Source organism: Periplaneta americana, chromosome 14 (assembly GCF_040183065.1).
Source record: "Periplaneta americana isolate PAMFEO1 chromosome 14, P.americana_PAMFEO1_priV1, whole genome shotgun sequence".
In the NCBI taxonomy this organism is placed as follows: domain Eukaryota; kingdom Metazoa; phylum Arthropoda; class Insecta; order Blattodea; family Blattidae; genus Periplaneta; species Periplaneta americana.
This window is the reverse complement of record NC_091130.1, coordinates 143,586,392-143,598,242: the sequence shown is the minus strand read 5'-3', so window position 1 is coordinate 143,598,242 and position 11,851 is coordinate 143,586,392. Positions and strand designations below refer to the sequence as shown.

The following is an 11,851-nucleotide window of genomic DNA, read 5'->3' as shown; positions in this document are numbered from 1 at the left end:
AGCGTGTGAAAGCTTGACGTATGTGACGTTGGTATTGCAGCTCGCCATATTGACGAGAAAAAACTACTCGTGCTCTCTTCCACTCCGTAACTAATATAATAGTACGTTTCATTGAGTCTTCCTTGAGATTCACGTTCTACATACTCAATAAAAACTGTGAAAAACTGCGTGATATTAGATTATGAAGAACCGAAAAGTTCTTTAGATTTAGAATATTTACTATTTGCCACTGACTAGCTTTATGCCGTTTATGCACAAATATGAAGGAAGATCAATGTTGCCAAAAGACAAATATTTTCCCTAGACAAAAAATGGCACTAATAAATCGGTGAATAAAAGAATAATATTTTCCCTGAACTAAATGTACAATACAAATGGAGTAAAAATTTATATTTTTGCCGTTTCTTTTACTTTATTTCTTTACTGAATATTTATATTGTTTCATCTGAATTGGTTTGTTAGACAACTGTTAGTATAAGAGGGTATAGGTCTATGATAAGAAAAATGAAAAATATAATTCATGCAAAGGCCATAATAATGTTGGAGTACTATCCATTGCTAAGCAAGTGATGTCAGATGTTGAAACTCGTGTAGTTCATGTGGAGAGTCCGCATGAAGTCAGTTGAACTCTCATTCAGGAGGTTCCTAGTTCAAACCCCATGTCTGAGCAATCTGACTGAGGTTTTTCATGGTTTCCCTCGGTCACAGAGGCAAATGCTGGATTTCAAATTTACATACCATGATTTATCATCGCCTTAATCACCAATATCATAAACATTAAAACAAAATCTGTATCATGTTACATGAACACAAGCCATCTATAACTCACAACAATAGAAACATAAACTCAACAATAGTCAATGGTTTACTGTATATGGTATACCCAAAGATCCTACACACGTCATATGACTACAGATGTTAAAGTGTGTATAAATAAAAAAAAAAAAAAAAATAAATGAAAAAAGCCATTTGGACAAGTTAAAAGAATCCTTAGGTGGAGAGTTACCTGATACTCTTGAGTGAAAAATAGACCAAACTGATTCAAAAGACAGGACAAAAGCTGGACACAAAAACATTTGAAGATGTCCTATTCCTTAGGACTTTTTTAGATTCAGAAGTCAAATTTAAGCTTCAAAATTGATATTGCTTGTTAATTTGCATAGACATATATTAAGTAATTATCAGGGAACGGATTTATATGGACTAAAAATATATGAAATATGTAGATATATATGTAGTTATTTTTACCAAAATATGGAATTAAATATGGATTTTTACCAAAATATGGAATTAAATATGGACTTAAAATTATAAAAAAATGACTATGTACGTTAAATATTGGTACATTTTAATCAAACTAAACAAAAAATATAATGGACGTACCTTATCTTCCAATGTAGTTTCAACAAAACACAATTTTTATTGTCTGTTACCATAACAATAGGTTACAAACATTTCTTTCAAGTGCTGAAAAGTGAATCTTCTTCTATTGTCTCTGAGGATAGATTTATACTGACTAAAAGAGCGTTCGACGTCACAAGAAGTAACTGGTACATAATTCAATTTCACAATGTCTGCTGGGGATAAGTCCAAGTTAATCTTCACTGTTGATTCACCACTCATCACAGCAACAACCTTTTGTAGTTCTTCATATCCAGGGTTTTTTGAAAGTACAGTGTCCACCTTAGCTCTTACTGCATCTGCAACTTTACCTCTACCACGATTCAGTTGTTCCACAGTACTATTTATAATTTCAAAACTTTCAGATAGTGAAAGGTGCCTATTTTGGAGACTTTTGAGCGTTTTTATGATGCATGAAAATGTATGCTGAATGTGAGCTAAGTCATTCTTCACACTTATGTCACAGGTAACTGTTTTCGCAGTATCAATTGAGACTGCATCTTCAGAGTCCAATGCAAGGAGAACATTGTTAATAGAGTCTATATGTTCGGCATAATATTCAACTGCTTCTAGCCATGTACCCCATCTAGTTAAAATTGGCTTTGGTGGCAATGGAATTTCAGGGTACATTTCTTTCAACACGTTAACTCTACTGGGAGCTTTGAGAAATACTTTTTTCACTGATGAAATCAACAAATCTACTTTAGGGAAATTGTCTCTGACCACTTCTGCCACACGATGAAATGCATGCGCCACACAAGTAAAATGAGTCAATTTAGGATATACAACAGATAATGCTTGTCCAGCTTTGACCATATAAGGGGCAGCATCGCTAATAAAGAATAACACATTATCGTACATAATACCCTTTGGCCACAGGATACCCATAGCTTCGTTGAACAGTTTAACTATAGTTTTGTTATTGCACTTTTCTAGAACATCACAATGTAAAAGAATTCGTTCAGAATATTGTTCACTTAACAAACCGATAACTACATTACCAACAAGTCTACCTTCTTTGTCGGGAGTCTCATCAATGGAAACCCAAATTGAACTATCTTTAATTTCATCTCTTATCTTCTGTATTGTCTCATCGTAGATGGATGGAGCATACGTCTTCCTAAGTGTTGACTCATCCGGGATTGTATGTTGAGTATATTTTTCAAGGAATTCCCTGAAGACCTTATTCTTTAGTTTGTAGAGAGGAATATCAGCAGAGATGAGAGAACGGCACAGGTCGATGTTAAACTCAGATCTTACATTCGATGTTGTTGGTTGTGTTAAAAACAATTGTCTCTGCTTGGAATTTAGTTGTTTGTTGGCCTGATGTTTACTAGTTGTAATGTGTTGTTGCACCAGGAACTTTTGTGTAGATGATACTGCACACTGACACAAATTACAAAATAATATTTTATTGTCAGTTGATAAACCATCTTCTTTAAATTCTGAAATGTAACTTGTTAGTTTTGATTTTAAATTGACTGAATGACGTACTTTTGGCATATTTACCGTCTTTATAGTATGATTTACAAAACTGAACCTATGTGTACTCTGACTGGCATTTAACTGTTGAGCTGCACAACTGAAGTCTGTTAAAAATTTTAAATTAAATTAATACAGTTTTGTAACTTACTTTCCCATTGTTGATAGGACTGCTAATTTTCAAATAACTCTGATGTTAAAGGGATTACTGAACATGTGTTTAAATCTCTATTGTTGAAATGTATTTTTAAAAGTTAATGGAATTTTGTTTTGTTTTATTGTTAAACCTAATATAATATGGACTGTTTTATATGAAATATGGAAAATATATGGAAATTAACGAAAATATGTACTAAACTCTAAAATATGGAAAAATATGGAAAATAAAAGTAGGATTTTTCAACCCTACACATTGTGAAACATAAAGATAATGCAAAATATAAATTATATTAGCTTTATAAGTAAATATGTATTTACATATAAATCCTTTCCCTGGTAATTATCAATAATTATCTGTACAATAAAAGAAAATCATTAAAATATAGTTAAAACAAAAAATGCAATAAATTACAGTATAGTATCTTTTAGTACCAGCACTGTATACAAAAACATACAAGAAAAATATCAACTTTTTTCTTTTATTTTTTTTTTATTTATTTTTTTGACCAAATTGTACATGTAGACCTAATTACAAAAACTATTTCACTCACCTTATATTTGCTGATAGATGACTGAAACAATGGCCTTCACTACATCGGAAGAATAATTTTGCACATATACAGTTTTACTGATGATGATTTTCAGGTGGGGGAGTGAACTGAAATTGGCTCAACTTCATGTTACAGTACTGATAATGCTGCGGAACATGCTGTTTATGCTGATTGACCGATTTTATGAACAAAACTTGAACTGTCATGGTTTATTTGTGGCTTTTATTCCAAAGACATTATTGATCAGTGACGCTTATACTTGGAGCACTATTGTACCGTTGAAGTGAGTTCAGTCTTTGAATCAAATATTATATGGACGAAAAACTAAAGTTTTATTCGCAGTTCGGAATTATGTTTTGAAATGTATTTATTGAAAATGGGATGCTTGAAACTTTTTGATAAAAATACGGTATCTTAAAAAAATTAATACTGGTGGCAGGACAGATCTTCAAAATATAGATATACCCTGCTAAAAACGGACGTTTGCTTTTTTGATGTGCCAGCGGCCCCCTCCACTGCCGATTCAGCGTGTCCGAAGCTCTCCGTGAACACGCACTGGTATTGCATCTTCTACAAGGTACAGCAGCCCACAGTGGCTGCCACTCATATGGCCTCCTTTTTTTTTTCCTCGTGCTTGTCCACGTCATCGTACCCCACGCACTCCTTCCCCTTCCTGATTCCTATTCATTCGGAAATTATTTAATATTCAAATCTTATTCATATGTACTGTAATTCTGAGTTGTTTATAATTTAAATCATTCCTTTCCAGTTACGAACAACCCAGGCTTTACTACATATTACTATTAGAAACAAAATATACACATAGTTATGTACTCTTCAACATAGGCGGAGTTATGAGGGGGCATGGGGAAGCATTGCCCCCCCCCCCAACTTGTCTGAACTCTTTTTCTTCTATTAATGTTAGAAAGCATTGAATTTTTCTTGCTTTTGTTTATGATTATGTTTCTGTGCTTAAATTGACGAATTCATGTCTTCAGATCATGTGTCTGGACTATAATATATATTTTAAATTTCTGAATGTATACGAATGCCTATAGCCTACCTCATGTTTCTTTTGTAACAGCCTGTACTCATGTGTTAGAAGTCTGCAGGTGTTCAGGCCGCCATTTGGAGAAATATGAATAACATACTGCACAACAATGCAGAAAAAAGAAAAGTGATCCCGATATAATGTGTAAACTTAAAGACGAGATTAAATAAAATAATTAGAGTTTATATTATAGTCGCGGCGCTGTTATTCCCGGCGTGACTCCTCCTCTTTGCTTATGTCTTAGGAAGTGAAGGCTCTATAAAGTCTAGCTAGGTAGTACGGTTCGCCATTTTTGTTCTTTCGTTGCCGAGTTACCAGACGAGGAATCTATTTGCCATACCGTTAAACATTATCATGTTGCAGTTCCTATGATAATAAATCAAACGCACTGTAATTCAGTAAATAATTTAGCGGCAAATAACATCCTCGTGTTCTTTCTGTGATCGCCCACGAAAGAGCCAAAATGGCGGGCGATTATAGTAAGTATTTATCGAGCCTTAGGAAATGCATAACGTTTTCATCAGCGAATCAAAGATGCACACATTTAAATGTAGCCGACCTGCAACGTGATTGGTTGCAGGAAATTAGAGCAACGGAACCAGGGGCGGACGCAGGATTTTTTTTCGGGGAGGGATTTGAGGAGATAGTAAAAATGGAGTAATGAGAAATAAGTTTATATACTCACAATTTGTTTCCGAGTCACAAACATTACAAGTTGGCCTGAGTAGCGTAGTCGGTATAGCCTTCTGTGCTCGAAGTTGCGAGTTCTACCCCAACCCAGCTCGATGGCATTTAAGTGCGTTTAAATGCGACAGGCCTCATATCAGTCGATTTACTGGCATGTAAAAGAAGTCGTGAGGGAAAAAATTCCGGCACACCGGCGACGCTGATATAACCTCGGCAATTGCGAGTGTTGTTAAATAAACCATAATTTTTTTATTTTAACATTTACAATGACTGCAATACAAAAACAATGACAGAATGACATTTGCAGAAGAAGGCGACGAGGCTTCTTAGACATTTCACCCAGTACTTCTTGAGCTTTTACTTCTACATTTTTATGCATATACATCAAGGCCAGTCCATTTAATCTGTCTGCTCCCATCGTGCTCCTCAAGTAAGTCTTCAAATACCGCAATGTTGAGAACGACCGTTTTGGTGTTGTTGTAGTTACAGGCAACGTGCAGAAAAGTTTCAGCGCCTTGCGAGTGCAGGGAAAAATAATTTCATTGCACCTGTTCAAAGATGATATACAATCAGTAGGTATTAGGTGGAGATTTTTCTGATCAAGGAAATTTCTTCTCCACATCTTCAATTAATTGAAGAAAGACTGGTGATGCATCATAATCATTGGGCCACTGATTTACTATAGCCTGAACAGCAGTTTCTAAATCTTCATCTGATGCTCGCACTATGTTTTTAGGCAGCAAAGTTTGTATGGACTTTAGGATTCCCTTATGATTTAAAAACCTGTCCTTGAGCTAATGAAATAGTCTAAGAAGAGAAGGAAAATTGAAAGCCTAAAATACTCTTCATGAATCTCTGTCTTGAAGTAAGAGCGCTGTTTTGTCTTCCTGCAGTTCTTGGAATTTAACATTTTAGCAAAGAGAATTTATGTAGAAAACTCTCTAATTCCTATGTACATTCACGAATTAAAATTAATATTATTTTTGTTTCTTGTTTCGTATTTTTCTCAAAATTTCGGGAGGGGATGTATCCCCTTAATCCCCCCCCTTGCATCTGCCCCTGAACGGGACTATATAAATTTCCGGAAGGCAAGCTTCATATAAAAAGTTTCTGTTAACACTGACGGTAACACGTTCAAGCTATAACGGGGGGAGAAGGTAAATGATGTCCCCCACAACCCCGTTATATGGGAAACTATGGTTTTGCTTTGCCCCCCCCCCCCCATCGAATAATAAGAGACAAATACATCTGCAAGAATGGTTTTATTTCCATTCATTCTTAATGGCACTTGATAAACAGCGATACAACGGAACAAACGCACAAGTCAGGGACAAGGGCTGCAGGCAAGCTGCGATATGAACTCGACGAGAGTGCGTGTGGGTCGCCCAGACATGCCCTCCCTCAGGTAAGACTCGTCGATACCGTTGGAGTACATGATGCCGAAGTTGTCGAGATGCATCCACTCGCCGTAGGGCACGAGTACACGAATATGTTCTGCTAAAAGAGGACGTTTGGTAATCTTACTTAGGTGCTCCCAGCTTTCTATGTTCTGTTTTTTTTAACTGATTCCTATTCATTCGGAAATTATTTAATATTCAAACCTTGTACTGTAGTTTTGAGTTGTTTATAATATAAATCATTCCTTTCCAGTTACCTACAAGCCAGGTTTTACTACATATTATTATTACAAACAAAATATACACATAGTTATGTACTCTTCAATGTGCAGTCCTGTTTTAAACTGAACACATCGAATAATAAGAGAAATGTTATGTTATGTTTTATTTAACGACGCTCGCAACTGCAGAGGTTATATCAGCGTCGCCGGATGTGCCGGAATTTTGTCCCGCAGGAGTTCTTTTACATGCCAGTAAATCTACTGACATGAGCTTGTCGCATTTAAGCACACTTAAATGCCATCGATTTATTACTGGGTTATTTTACGATGCTGTATCAACATCTAGGTTATTTAGCGTCTGAATGATATGAAGGTGATAATGCCGGTGACATGAGTCCGGGGTCCAGCACCGAAAGTTACCCAGCATTTGCTCGTATTGGGTTGAGGGAAAACCCCGGAAAAAACCTCAACCAGGTAACTTGCCCCGACCGGGATTCGAACACGGGCCACCTGGTTTCGCGGCCAGACGCGCTGACCGTTACTCCACAGATGTGGACTAAATGCCATCGACCTGACCCGGGATCGAACCAGCAACCTTGGGAATAGAAGGCCAGCGCTATACCAACTCGCCAACCAGGTCGACAATAATAAGAGACAAATACATCTGCAAGAATGGTTTTATTTTCATTCATTCTTAATGCCACTTGATAAACAGCGATACAACAGAACAAACGCACAAGTCAGGGACAAGGGCTGCAGGCAAGCTGCGATATGAACTCGACGAGAGTGCGTGTGGGTCGCCCAGACATGCCCTCCCTCAGGTAAGACTCGTCGATACCGTTGGAGTACATGACGCCGAAGTTGTCGAGATGCATCCACTCGCCGCAGGGCACGAAGTGGCGCAGAAATGCCGCAGTCTTGCAGGCGCCCCCGCCGGGGCCTGCACCCACGTTCTTCAGGTCCACAGACCTGCTCGCCGTCATCTGCCGATTGTAGTAGTCCCACAGAGGGAAGCGCCATAGCCGGTCTCCAGTGTGCACGCCGGCCATCCGGATCTGCTCCCAGAGAGCGTCTGAGTTGGTGAACACCGCCGTGGCCGCCGACCCCATCGAACGCCTGGCATCGTTCGTCATGCTGCCCACGTCAACCACAAAGCGCGGCCAGAAGTTCTGCGAGTAGTACAAAGCATCGGCGAGCATTAATCGGCCCTCACAATCCGTGTTCTCCACTAGGATTTGTTTACCATTCATCGCGGTGACCACATCACCCGGCTTGATGGCCAGGCAGCCCGGCATGTTCTCGCACAGGGGAATCAAACCCCGGATGTTGATCGGCAGCTGGAGATGCGCCATTGCACGAGCGGTTGCCACAACACAAGCGGCGCCTGCCACGTCTCCGCGCATGCGCAGCATTTTTGACGGGCTCTTGAGGCAGAGACCACCGCTGTCGAACGTGACACCCTTCCCGACTAGCACCACAGGTCTCTCATCGTACGCAGCTCCATAATAGCTGATCTCCAGGAAGATTGGAGGTTCGCACGAACCTTTAGCCACGCTCAAGAAGGCCCCCATTTTCTGAGTTTCCGCCCAGCCTTGAACCTTCACCTCGACGTTGATCCCGGACTTGCACAGCACCTCCACGGCGTTCTGCGCGAATATGGTCGGCGTCATAAGGTTGGCCGGCGTATCACAGAACTGGCGAGCCAGATTCTGCGCTGCAGCCTTCTCCAGACCGATATGCCACCCTGTAAAGTCGCAATCTTTGTACAGCTCTAGCTGGGGTACAGTGATCCGCCTGTCTGGGTTCTTCAGCTCTTGGTACACCCACACGCCAAGGGCGGCCCCCTCTGCTGCAGATTCAGCGTGTCCGAAGCTCTCCAGGAACACGCGCTGGTAATGCATCTTCTGCAGGGCACGGGACCCCACAGCCGCTGCCACTCGTATGGCCTCCTTCCTTTCCTCGCGTTCCTCCACGTCGTCGTATCCCACACACTCCTTCCCCAACCCCACCACTGCCACGGCGTTGAAGTCGTGGTCTAGGCCATAGAATGTCCTCACTTGTCCCAGGGCGGGAATCGGGCCTGATCGTTTCAGAATTTGTTCCAGTCGTCCTGCTGTTTTCTCGTTGTATTCTTGGCCTGTTTTCGTAAATTTCGGTGGTTCTAGATTTGGATTATCCACAGGATCATGCACGCCAATAATGAGACCTTTTAGTATCTTTGCTTCATCAGCACAAGGATTTCCGTTTCCCTGACTAGCATCACTACTCTCAAATCTTCTCCCCATATGCATCACTTGTCGCAGAATCCTACGACATGAAATTCCCAATGCTCTTGCCATTTTTTTAATTCGCGGACTATTTGTAAAAACACGCAACGATAATTTAGAATGTTTTAGCAGTTCCTAAAACAGTGGGTCAATTTTTTCGCTCTACCGAAACTTGAAATTTATAAAGTTATTACCATGGAAACGTGATCTGGATTTGTATTACTATCGCAATATTGTTTTCATAACAATTCATAGCCTGGAATATAAGGTAGAGAACTAGAGATGACATATTCCATTACGTGATTCTGAATTCACACTTAATATTGGGTAGCTTCCGATGTTTTTTGTCTTAAGAAAGGAGATATTAACATGTACATATCTCTAACAAAGTATAGTTGATGATGCTGGGTAACTTTCGGTGCTGGACCCCGGACTCATTTCACCGGCATTATCACCTTCATTTCATTCAGACGCTAAATAACTTAGATGACGATACAGCGTCGTAAAATAACCCAATAAAATAAAAAAATAAAAATATAGTTGATGCATGACTTAACAGCATATAACTACTGCGCTGCTATTGCTATTACATTACTATTATCACTAGACCGCGTAAGTTTACGCAATTGTATGTTTTTATTGATTTAACATATTCAAGAAGCAAAAGTGGATCTTTGCTGATCATGGTTTCTACGTTTGAATGAAGCCAACTTCATTTTGCATAAATGCATATTTCGAGGGTTTTCCCTTTTAAATGCGTAGGCCTATACATTTTTATTTTGCAAATTTAAATGCATATATTAACATCTTTCCTTGTTTTACCCGATTTATTATTTAATTTCAAAAATTTGTCTGTGATAAAAATAGGAATAATTTCCAAGAAATATAAAAATTACGTGAGAAATACAACCAATAGTTAATTACTATTGACATGAAATTATGACAAATAGATAATGGATATTTCTCCCTAATGCACAGTCTGATCCGTTTGGGTATGGATAATATTAATTTATTATAAAGCTATTATGATAGTAGGAAAAATTTCTAGCTGGTTATATTATGATTAAAAGATGGGAGTTTCCATATATGACAATCAACAATGCATAATCTGAAAGGGCAAATGAAAATCGTAGATGATTAAAATGGCTACTACAAATCAACAGTGGGCACAATATGTTCTTTGGTACCGGTATGCAAAAATTTGAGAGTGTTAAAAAGAGTTCAAAGGGAATTTCGACGTGAGTATGGTGTGCATAATGTACCTAAATACGATTCCATAATGTTGTGGTATAGAACATTTGTAGAAACAGGTTCTGTGTTAAAAAAAAACATGCAGTAGGTCGCAGGCGAAACACAGTAGGAGAAGCAGCTATCTCTTGGCTTGGTCCCCAAACTCCCCAGCTCTAACCCCTCCTGACTTCTTCGTGTGGGGTTTTGTTAAAGACAATGTCTATTCACAGAAACCAAGAAACATTGATGATCTGAGAGTAAAAATTACTCAAGCTTTTCAACAAATCACTCCTCTTATGTTCCAACGGACATGGGCTGAATTGCATCACGGTTATGAGTTGTGCAGGGTGCGCAATGGGGGTCATATTGAGCTGTGAGGAATCTCCCATCTTTCAGTGTTGTATCCACAAAGTTTCAACAAATAAAGTTCAGTAGTAAATGTTTTACGGTGTTTTTATTTTACCCATATCCAAATGGATCATCCTGTATAATCATAAGCTGTGAATTTATTGGTGAAATGTCAGGAATCTTTTACAGGGTACGAGAATCGATATCATCTCTCCATTGCTTTTAGAGGACGCCAGTTCCAGCAAGTTCTGTAAAAACTATGCACTTTTTATTTAATTTTCCCTTCATTGTATCTTTGTTTACTGAATTTCAATGCAGGTCATTTCATCCCAAGTTTCTTGCCTTTAAAACGTAACTTCCGTCACTGTTTCGTATAATTACAAATAACAGAAGACAGTGGCGTGCATACCTTTTGGAGATTTTATACCATAACGTGAAAATTGAATTCACAGGCCATGGATTCCATATCTCAAGTTGGTTGTCTAGAACCGCTTAAGAGAAAGAAAAAAAAACACAACATGGGGTCTTATAATCTTGAATTAATAATGCTAATGTAATTTGTAAATTTGTAAGTAGGAAGGTGTAAGGATTCATAATTTGGAATGGTATTTAATTATAATTTTATTCTCATCGTATATCTTATCACACAGATATTTATTCCATTTTGAATCTTGCGTACACCACTTTTAACACTTGAATATAATTAATTGATGAACTAGTGGACTTACTCGTGTTAAATATGAAATATTTGTCCGGCTTACAGCTGTTTCAGTGCTTCACGCACCATCATCAGAGCCTACTAGATCGCGGCGTCATCTCGAACTCCTCTGCCTGTTAGGATGGTGTGTTTTATTGTTGGAAGGTGTTGAATTGTGGAGTCGAATAGTGTGTGTGTGTACTGAAGTTGATCTGTGTGTTGAGGATTTGATCGGGGTGTGTTTTAGTGTGTTTGTATATTTCATATATTTCACATACACAACCCAAGAACCAAAAACTCAACACACTGGAACAATATGAAATATACAAACACACTAAAACATACCCCGATCAAATCCTC

The 11,851-nt window shown here is 38.6% G+C and overlaps 1 pseudogene; it reads right to left on the bottom strand.

Annotated features, from left to right (window-relative positions):
- Positions 1-7,254: 7,254 nt before the first annotated feature.
- Positions 7,255-9,812, bottom strand: LOC138712973 (cytosol aminopeptidase pseudogene; annotated as a pseudogene).
- Between the last annotated feature and the right edge of the window lie 2,039 nt (positions 9,813-11,851).